This window comes from Glossina fuscipes, unplaced genomic scaffold (genome assembly GCF_014805625.2).
Source record: "Glossina fuscipes isolate IAEA_lab_2018 unplaced genomic scaffold, Yale_Gfus_2 110, whole genome shotgun sequence".
NCBI lineage: Eukaryota > Metazoa > Arthropoda > Insecta > Diptera > Glossinidae > Glossina > Glossina fuscipes.
Genome location: NW_023998453.1, coordinates 1,335,689 through 1,347,064, shown reverse-complemented (window position 1 = coordinate 1,347,064; position 11,376 = coordinate 1,335,689).

The window sequence follows — 11,376 nt, the reverse complement described above, 5'->3', positions numbered from 1 at the left end:
GGTTAATAAATAAAGGAGAAAGAAACCATTTCTTCTTCGTCCTTTTGCCTAAAAAAGTGGAGGAGTGTTATTTTCAGTGTATTTAAGTCTTAATTACACAAATTCGAAAAATAAGGTCAAATAGTCATTGTGCCTATAAAGAAACTAAAAGGGATCCTTTTTAGGGGAAGACAAATTCATGCTTAAGAAATGCTCTTCGTAAAGCGTTAGAGCCTACTCAAATTCTTAATTTCTGGAGCTTCGATTCTTCTTATCGCTAAAAAAAAAAACAAATGGCGTAAATATTCTTCTGCGTTTCTTTTCTCATCTCATGCGTTGATTGATACATTTTTCCAAAAAAAAAAAGTGTAAGTCAGTGCCTTGCTATCTAATCTAGAAATCTCTTATGCAGACAACATTTTAACAGACGGAGGCCACTTACGAGCTCTGTTAAAGACCGCACACGTACGCTCCTGCATCCCCAATGCCTTCATTCACTTAACTTGGCGTAATAGTTTTCTACCTTAGCCTTTTTCTAATATGATTGTTAGGCAGCCTAGTCTTTCCATCTTACTCATGTGCTTTTCGAGTTAGCCCTCTACCATTTTAATGCCTCTAACATCCAGCTGGCGTAGCCCTTTTCTATTCATCCGTATTCTTTTCCAGCTTAGCTATATTCTTTCTGGCCCCAGCCTTTCTAGCTCATCTAACCCCTTTCTAGATATTATGGATCAATTATTTATTCATTTAATTTCATTAAAATTCTTTACATTTTTTCAGCTAATATATTGCCCTTCGCCAATTAGCGTAACCTCCTCTTCCAGATAACCTAGCATTCTCCTCTTCTGAGTAGCCTAGTAATTCTCCATTCTTGCTCAAGTGTAGCACTTTGTTACCTCGACGAGCCCTTACCAACTCTTTACTCACTCCGGTATATAAACCGTTCGCCAATCAATCCTCTTTTCCAGCTAATATAGTCCTCTTTTAATAGCGTAAATTTTTTAGTTTACTTCAGGGCAGTTCTTTCCTATCCATTTACTCTTTCTTAGCTAACTCTCTTCTAGCTTGGTCGATAGTCTATAGCAAAAACTAGCACTTTCTTAATTAGATCATTTCTGTTCTAGCTAACTCAGCTGTGACCAACCGATCTTTTTTCAGGGGCGAAGGCGGTGTAGTAGTTAGGAATAGACCTATTATTACATAATCATTGTAATTTAAGCTGAGAAAAGGGAAAGATAATTTGATAGGTACATCTTTGCCGAATTTTTCACACCAATTGCAAGAATAGATAGTAACGTCGTCAGCAACATGCAATAAGTCTACAAAGACCGATAGAAAAAACTACCCGTAGGAATTATGGTTTGTTGCAAGCAATATAAAATGGAGTTTTCCCCGTGTCAGATTTATTGAAATTTAGCACACAGGATTATCTTAAAATTTCATTCCGGTTTGCATATATGAATTACTTTTGCGTTGCAATGGCGCAGGGAATCACACATATAAAAGATCAATATAACGTGGAATGGGCCTTTTCTTTCTGTTCATAGTCTATGCACCACTTGTGCGGATCTATCTAATATATGCCGCCGGGCGTAAGCAATATGCCTTTTTACTGTATCGAGTCAATTAATTAATGCTTCTTTATCTCTATCTACTGGGCGCTTGTCTTTCCATTTTTGCCTATAAATTTCCTCTCATGAAAATTTCATACGCATTTTAAATGGAAACATGGAAACCATGAGGTATCATTTTTGGTGCACAAATCGTTATCTGGGTAAAGGGTCGTTATTTTTTTACTTTCTTTCTACATAAACATAAAAAAGAAAAAAAATTGTTACGTTAGGCTAGGTTAGGTCGCAAAACAACCTTTTCACGGCAATGCATTTTATTCGTTATTTTTAGATAGTTTTATAAATAATTTATAAAAAAAATATTAAAAATTGTACAGTCTATGGCTTCCAAGAATTTTCTATAATAACATACAGTATGGTTTTTAGTTTGGTTAGTGATCCTTTATATTGAATGGCTTTTAATTAAAAATAAATACCGCCAAAAGGCTGTTTTATTTAAAACCAAAAAAAAAAAAAAAAAAAAAAAAATGATTAACGTATTTTGCATGCAGTAAATATATTAAATAAAACTAAAGGGTTAAATAAATATATAGCACACAACAGCTGCAAATTATAGGATTTTTAACACATTTCACACCTCAATTGAAATCTGTACTCAACAAAAAAAAAAAAAAAAAAAAAAAAAAAAAAATGAAAACAAAAAATGCAAAAAAACAAAAACAAAATAAAAAATGTGCCAATATTTTCAGCCATGCCACACATGAATTTCCATAGGAATAGGTCAGTTTTTTAGTAAGAAGCATGTACGTTGTTAAACTTGCATATGTTCATATTAGGTTTCAAGCACCGTATATTCATAATATATATATATGCATATATATATATATATATATATACATATATATATCTACATTTATGTATATTTAAGTGCAGCAGTGGTTAGAGCGAGGGCAAAAGTAATATCGAGATACAAAACTCGACAAGAAAGAATCCCCTATATATATAGCACAGTTGCATTCTGTTGGGTTCAATGACAATATAGAAGGCCACAAACACGCACATACACACATTAATATAGAACATACACATAACACATATACAAACATACAATATGCCTAAAATATATACGCGACGCATCTACTTACGGCATACACAAAACGCACCACTCACTCGTACACACACACACACACACACACACACACATACACACACACCATCAAATCCATTTGCTAGCTTTTATTATCGACATACATATCATATACGTTGTATTAACAACAAATAGGGCTGTATAATGCAGGAACAACTTAATGAAGCACCGTCACACACGGCGAACAACACTTGCAACAACTGCAAACAACATCAAACAATAAAAAAACAAGAAAAAATAAGCAAAAAGCAAGCGCACTTACCCATACATACACACAGATGTACACACACGCACACACAAATATACATGCATAGCGAAAGAAAACCGTGTTGTAAGTGCAGATAACAAATTGCATAGAGTCGGGTAGAAAAAAAGGCAACAACAAATTCAAGCAATAGCTCAGCAACAAACATCAGTTCAAGTTATAACTTTACAATAATTCACAAAAGCATGCTTGCTTGTATGCATGCGTTTATATTTGTGTTTGTGTTTGCATTTGTGCGCGTTTGTATTTGTATTTGAGTAAGTTCAACTTAACCGACTGCCATTTATACAGCTTTTGAAAGTGCAGCTCAAAGTTCATTAACCCACTTAAATGCGCTCACACGCACACACGCATACACACACATACATTTTTATATATATCCTGGACTATATTATAGCCTAGAATAAAACAATTCACCAGACACACAAATAAAACATAAAAAGCAAAAATTTTATAGAGAAAAAACAAACGAACCATTCAAAGAGCAAACCTCCCTTCTTTTCGATTTCAGTATTCTTTTGCATTTCCCAGAACTGCGATTGATTTTGCATATAACAAACAATAACAACTAGAACACAATTTAACACTGCCATCGTTAAAATGTCCTTTCATCTCTTTTTGCCATTTTTATTAAACTTGGTGGATGATTGTATTCTGTGCATATATAATAATAGCTGTGTGCGCGCGTATGCCTGGCCTGTCTTTTCATACTATCATAACAACTTGGCTTTTTATGATGACGACGACGATGACGATGACGATGATGATGATGATGATTATTGAACAGATGAGATGCTTTATTGTTTTTTTTTTTTTTTTTTTTTTTTTGATGTTTAGCTCTCACCTTTTTTTCCGAATGACGCTGTTGTAATACGCACTGTGGTCATCATAAACAAAATAAAAAAAAATATCATAAAAAATAAATATCATAAAAACAAACGAAATGAAATCGCATCGAGGCTATTATGATCTTTCTCACATATACATGCGCATCCATATGCAGCTGCATGCATACGGTGCTATCCCATAATGTTTATTAAGCACTCATTTGCAAGTTAGTGCAAACACACACATACTACATGCATATAACCCTGTTTCCTTTTCGATAAGCGCACAAAAACAACAATGAAAGGAAAACGAACGTTTCGCGATTAAAAGATGAAAATAATCTCCATAAGAATAAGCGAATAAAAAATCCCACGCGTCAATGCGGCCGTTCAATAGGTTAGTTAAAATCTTAACAAGACATGTACCTATTATCTCAAATTAAGACGATGGGAGGCCGGGCAACACAGGAAGTGTTCTCCATCGTCTTCGTATTCATAATACAAAAACCAATTAAGGGATACTTGTGCAACTCAATTCTCTGCCCTCTCCTCTTCTTCTAGTTTATATTTAGTCCTATACAACAAGATGAAAATCCAATTAGTACATCCCGGGGACGAACAACAAGCCCTGAATATTACTTGTGCAATATTTTAACAAATATTCAAAATACAGCAAAAGATGCTTAGAACACGACTTAAGCAGCCTTCTCGGGGGGGTTCACAAGACAATATCACTTTCCTGTAGATAGGTAAAAAAGGCATCTTTGAATCTTCCAGAATATGAGGTGGAAAGCTCAATACCTTCAACAGAATTTATTTCTTTTGAAATTTTGACTTTTTCCCCAAGCGCTTCGCAAGAACGACTTGCACCCAATAAAACCCTGCTGAGAGGTTAATATGCTCCCCTTTTTTTTATTGCTCACGAGTACTATTTCTCGGTTAATCCAATATTTGATTTGATATAATAGTTTTAGATTTAATTGTGCGTTGCTGCTTATACCTGAGGGGAGACAGCAGTACAAGTTTTATATGCGCCCATTTTTTTTGCGTTAATGAAAGTTGTTCCTAATTTTTTCTTAAAACCTAAAAACGGACTGGCATTAAGATGGCGAATGACCCTCTACATGCGTATATTGAAAATGTGGAGCATTGCCCGTGGATATGTTTTACGATATCACGGTAGTAAAATATATTGCTAACGTAAATAAAGTTGCTTTCGACCGCCTAATTCGAACAATATACTTTAGTTAGAAACGTTTTTGGCATATTGTCGTTGAGGACAAAATTTTATTGGCTATCTTAACTAATCCTACGAAGAAACAGTGATTTAGCCCGTTTTCGACCATGTCCTTTTCGATCTAAACTAGTGTATAGGTCACAATGTTTGCTTGTAGGGGGCGTCGTTAAAACCGAATAATATCATCAAGTAAATGTTTCAATTCCTTATTTTGACTTTACAACGGTAGGTGTTTCACCAGCTGTGATATGCATTTGGCGGCAGACGTCATAAATGGATGAGCACATTCCACGACGGTGAACTTGAGGAATATATAAATCACAACTTGAGGAATATATAATGCAGCAACAACCAACTTAAAATCGAGATTATTCTAATTGGAAAGACACATCAATATACCAGTTAGGGTAAGTAGAGAACAAATATTTAGTAAACTAAATTATCCCAGATATATTTTCATACACATCCTCCGCGTATTAATAATATTAGTGATGCGAAGATTTAAGAAATCAGGGCTGATCAGGGTACGGTGCGGAAGGAGACAGTAAGGAAGTTCTCCTGATTTTAATAGGAAATCGATCAGTTACTTACAACAGCCTGACCGCTATCACTGAACACACTCTTAAGTGTATAATTTTTAATTCTCCGGTTTTCATTGCTTTAAAAACTACGCCTTTGATTTCTTTTTCTTCTTTTTTCTTCTCTCCTTCTCATCAAGTTAAGACAAATCAACCCTTTTGACAGAGCTTAACAATTTAATTCTGGTTGCAATATATGGAATACTTGTGCAGTTGCATTGTGGTAACGCAATGTTCTACTATTCACGATACGTTTCTTCTATTCCACGCTTTTGTAATGGCGGACAAGGAATCGTGGAGCGAAGGCAAAAAAAAAACAAGCATATGCATTTCATTTCCTTTTTATAGTGCTCTCCTTTAAATGTAGTTATTGCGTCTCGTCTGCAACATCGTCTACCTTGACAACGACCTGCGTATGTGTGTGTATTACAACTTACAAAACAAAGCAAAATCCATTACATTTTTAGCTTAATGGTTTTCATTATTACCATCAGCCATCATCAAAACATCAACGATGCATCATCATCGCCATCATCATCATCATCATCATCATCATTATCATCATCATCATCATCAGCGTTTATTACATCTGCTGTTTCCCTCTTTTATAGTTTCAAAAGTAAAGCAAAAAAAAAAAAAAAATCAACAACAAATGAAAGAAAGGCGGCACAGAAAGCAACAGAAAACTCATTTGGATGATGGGGATTTAAAGTGAAATCAATGTCCTACTTTTTCTAAAAACAAAATGCAAAGCTAACAACGTAGGGAAAGAAACAACTGTACATTTATGCACATGCACGTAAATTCGTGTCGCATCGTGGCATTAAAAGCATCGTTATAATGCGTCATAATATCCGTTCACTTATATAGAAAGGTTTTCATCGCAATTTTTCTCTTTTTTAATATATTAACTCAATCTCTTGTCATTCACAACTAAAAAAAACAAGTAAGAAGAAAGTTATATTCGGCGGCGACCGAATCCACTATGCTTCTCGCATTCTACTCTCCAAGTTCCTTCAATTGATACTCATATCGTTGGTATTGTAAAGAAAAAATCAATCACGGTGTCTACCATAAGCACTTTGGAATTAACACATTTTTGGCCAGATAATATATCTTCATTTGAGGTATATACATGCGGCATGAACAATGTGTTCCAATTTTGCACGTAAGGAATAGAGGGTTTCGTAAAGTGATTGTGGATAATTACAGCCTTCGAAATTTTATAATTTCTCAGTAACGAGGAAAAACAGAGTCGCGTTTAGTTTATGTCCCATTGATGGCTTCAACTCCAACCTGCATGCAAAAAATTCCAATGTTTCTACAAAGTTTGAAGTCTTCATTTTTACGACCAGGAGAGTGGCAATAACAAATACCCCACAGATACACAAACGGACCGACATGGCCCAATCAATTCAGAATTTCGCGCTGATAGAGAATACATACACTTTACGGGGTCTTTGAAGCTTCCTTTTGGGAAGTAGACGCCCATCCTTCAGTGGTGGATATAAAAAGACTTACTTCACCTCCCAACAATGTGACGTTTGAAATTATGTAATATATATATATATATGAATATACTTTGTTGCCGGTCATACCCGGAGAGAGACTCTCCTTTACTTGTACACATGTTGATGGCGATGGAGGCACACAGCGCGGTACCGCACTAAGAGAGGCATATTGGTACGTGCTACCTACCGACCGAGCGTTGATCCTAAAAAATTGAGCACTACTCTGTATTACAAATATTAAAAATCGTACCCTAAACTACACTACATGATATTGCTTCGAGCATATAGTGTGAAAATATTTCTGAGAGATCTATTTAATGAGGGAAACTCTGTTCATGGGAAAAATATTTCAATTTTTTTTGCCTCAGCCAATAACAAGGCGGCTTTTAAAAGAAAACCTCACACTATTTATATAAAATCAGTTTCGGTTACTTTTCGATGATTGCGTACGCTTCGCTCTGCCAAAGCCTACTGTCACATCTAAGATAGGAATAATCAATAAACATTCGATTACGAGAAGCAATCTCACAGCAAAGGAATAAAGATTAAAGAGCATACCGCCGCAATATATAAGACTAACAATGGAGTGGTGGACGTCCAAATCCATTAGCTATTCTCAGTTTTAAGGTATTGAAAAAACACGCCTACCCTCAGTTTCTGAATTGTCATAGGCAACGAGAAGAAGCTCCGCAGTCTAAGGAAAAACCTATAGCTGAATAAATCCAAAGCGCAGGTTCTTAACGATGAGTGTTACGCATAACTACAATCGTTATTAGTTTTGTTAAGCCAATTGAAGATACTGATCTACTATGATGATCAAACGATTGTCACATGTTGTTTACTAAATAAATTTAAGTCAATTCTACAAGATATTGTGCTATTGAAGGTATTGAAGTATGGCTAATCTCTTGTATTGAATTCTTGAAGGTGAAAGTGGGCATGAATGTGAAGTTTCCTGTAATAATTGCTGAAGGACGCAATGTCGTCACTCAGTGTTTGTGGGTTTGTGACGCTGGTACTGCTGTATCGACTGCTTTGATGATATTTCAAACTTGTAATAATTCCGGATTACTTCAGTCTATGTTTAAACTAAAGTCTATGTTTAAGGAAGAAAAGTCCTAGTTCTTCTTCAGCTTCTTCCAGCTTCCAATCGACAAAAAACTTTCATTATTGACAGAGTGCAAAAAATAAAAAGGCTAAGAAAGAATCTGTAAAAAAGTAAACAAAATATTCTCACAAGTAAAGCAAAAAAAAATCAAAACCTTAGGAAAAAAGGAAACAAAAACGCAAAGATGTTATGCCTCTGGGAACAGCAGTAAAAAGCACAATCTATTCCAGAAGATATGTGTGCGCGCTGAAGCACAATTGTACAAGTGTATCTATAGTTTTCATGCATATGTTGCTCTACATATACACATAGGAAACTGTGTGTGTATGTGTGTCTGTGTGCGCTGTGCGTTTGTATATAAGCTCGAGTGGCAAATATTCAGAGAAGAATATAAAAGTGAGTACAAACATAGAAAGAAAAGGAGAGCACAGCATGTGCGCATGATACCTGCAGTAAACCACGAACTCATAAAGTGACAAGTGGACAGACAGACAGACAGACAGCCAGCCGCAACAACAACCAGAAATATATGTGTGCACAGAAATATTTATGAAACAATCACAAAAATCTCAATCAGACATAACAGCAGCTAGGCACACACAGAAACACACAATCACAATCACAAACAAATCAGGCAGGAACGCAAACACCAGACAGACCTTTAGACAGATGCACATCACAAAAAAAAAAAAAAAAAAAAAAAAAAAAAAAAAAAAAAAAAAAAAAAATACGCGAAAATTACACATCTTCCTCCTTCTATTCTTTGATTTTTCAAATGCTTTTTTAAAAATTCAAATGATTGGCACTTGGGTTTTTTTCATATGTCAGTGATTTCTTTTTGTTTTTACTTTTTTTCTTTTTTCTTTTTTGAAATCTTAGAACCTTGGCTGCAGCCATATATCGAAGAAGACGACACAGAAGCCTCATAAAAATTACGGCCAGTTTGTGATGTTATGTGCATAGAAGAACGACTAAAAGAAGAAAGCAAAAATAATAAATTCCACTCTAACACACATACGGAGCAGTTTAGCGGAGAAGAAACCAACTATCGCAAAATCGGCATCTTCTTGAATGTTTCAGGTCCTCTCCCAACCCTTGCGCTTGTTGTTGTGCTTGTTTTGATGGCCGTCGTTGTTGCACCGCAGCATTGACCGAAAGAAAGACAAATCAAATAACGATAGCCACATCTCGTTGTCCAAAGAAACGCTTCAAAAATAGAGGGAAACAAAAAGGAAAAACAAACCAAAAACCCAAACAAACGAACCTTACATGAAACAATGGAATATCATACACACACTCCGCTCACATACTTAGACAGATAATTTTCAAAATACCAAAAAAAAAAAAAAAAAAAAAAAAAACAAGAGAAAAAGAAAAATAAAATGCAAACACATCTAAAACCAAAAGAAACAACAACAACAGTTAAAAAAAAAAAGCATGAATTGGAATAAAATTCAAACAAAATCTTATTTCAAATACAACCGAATATAGCAGCAAAAGCAGCAAACAAGCAAGCAAAGGCAAGCACACAGCCAGACACTGGCATTACAGTGCATAAAACGAAATTATTTTTAAAGGGTTAATGACCCAGAATCCACGAAATTTAAAATAAATAAAAGCTTAAAAAAAAAAAAACACAAAAAGACGAAAAGCATCGCAAATAAAAGCGTTTAAAAGCAATGCACATAAGCAAGCACACACGCACAAATATACATACATACATGCATACATACATACACAACACGCACAAACAAATATTAAAAATAAATACGACGACAACAATAAAAAAAACATGGCAGAGAGAGTGAGCAGTGCGCTCTGCTTGGCTTTGCTTTTACTTATTGCAATTGTTATCCACATCTTTAATAGCAAAAACAACAGCAACAGCAACGACAACAACAAGCCAGCCAAAAAACTTTTATCATATCATTATGGCGTTAGCACATCATCACAGATCGTGTTCGTCGTCAGCTATACTTTGAATTGAAATTGATTTCATTATTTTGCAATACCATCACGCATTGCAATCTTGCCTCTTCACCACATGAATAAATCATCTATTACCATAACGGTAATTAATGGGCACCCCTATCGTCAACTTTCAAGCGCAACAACAACACTGCTTATTATTATTATTACTATGCACTATCATCATAACATATTTTAATCGGTCTTTGTTTACTGCTGTAAAGTACACCTTTTACAATATTATGGGATCATTATGGGATCTACTAAAAAAAAATATTGCTCCTCGAGGACGTGGAAATATCTTTTATATATATTCAATTCGCACCTATCTCCCCCATCGGTGTTTGAATTGTAGTAACGTCACCTTCCCCACCAATATTTTATTTTTTTTTATTTTCTTATTTATTATAGCTATTGAGATGCTACATTCCTCACCTATCGTGCCTGGGAATTCATCCGCATCCTCTCGTTTTCTCTTAATTCCTTCGTGATTTATTCATCGCAGCACCCGCTTCTTGTGTGCGTTCTTCAGTACATAATGTATCCTCCCCTTTAGGCCTTTTATTGCAGTTTTTGGCAATACTTTCGTACATGACGTTGTCTATATAACAAAGATCGTTTTATTCTGCCAATTTCATGCGATTATGTCCGGTTTATTCGCGTTAATTGTTTTTGGTCAGTGATGACCAGTACATCGTAATTTTGTCGTTTTTTATTACCGGCGCTGCCTGGTACGTGGATTGTGTTTCTCCCTCAATGCTTGATGCAATATTTTGCAAAGCTTGTTGTACCTACTCAGGCATTTCCTGTCTTATTATTATTTTTTTTTTATATGTATGTATGAATGTAAAAATGCAAATTTTTACATAATCGATAAATATTAAGTAATCTTCAAGAAGAGGAAAAATTTCTCATATTTATGTTCACCTCTTTCTCATCTGTAGCGACATATTTGGGACAAATGTTCTCTAAATGTTTTCCAGACTCTAAAACTAAAAGAGGGAAATATGCATCTTTTAATCAATCCTTATGCAAATGTAGGTAACCGAAGTTTGAATTGTTTTAAATCAGGTTCAGGGAGTAAGTGATGAGAGGAATATTGTCTACTTTGTCTGTTTTAATCGATTACTGGTGTGATGTATATAGCATCACATGCACACAGCAACAATTAGAAATAAGCTACAG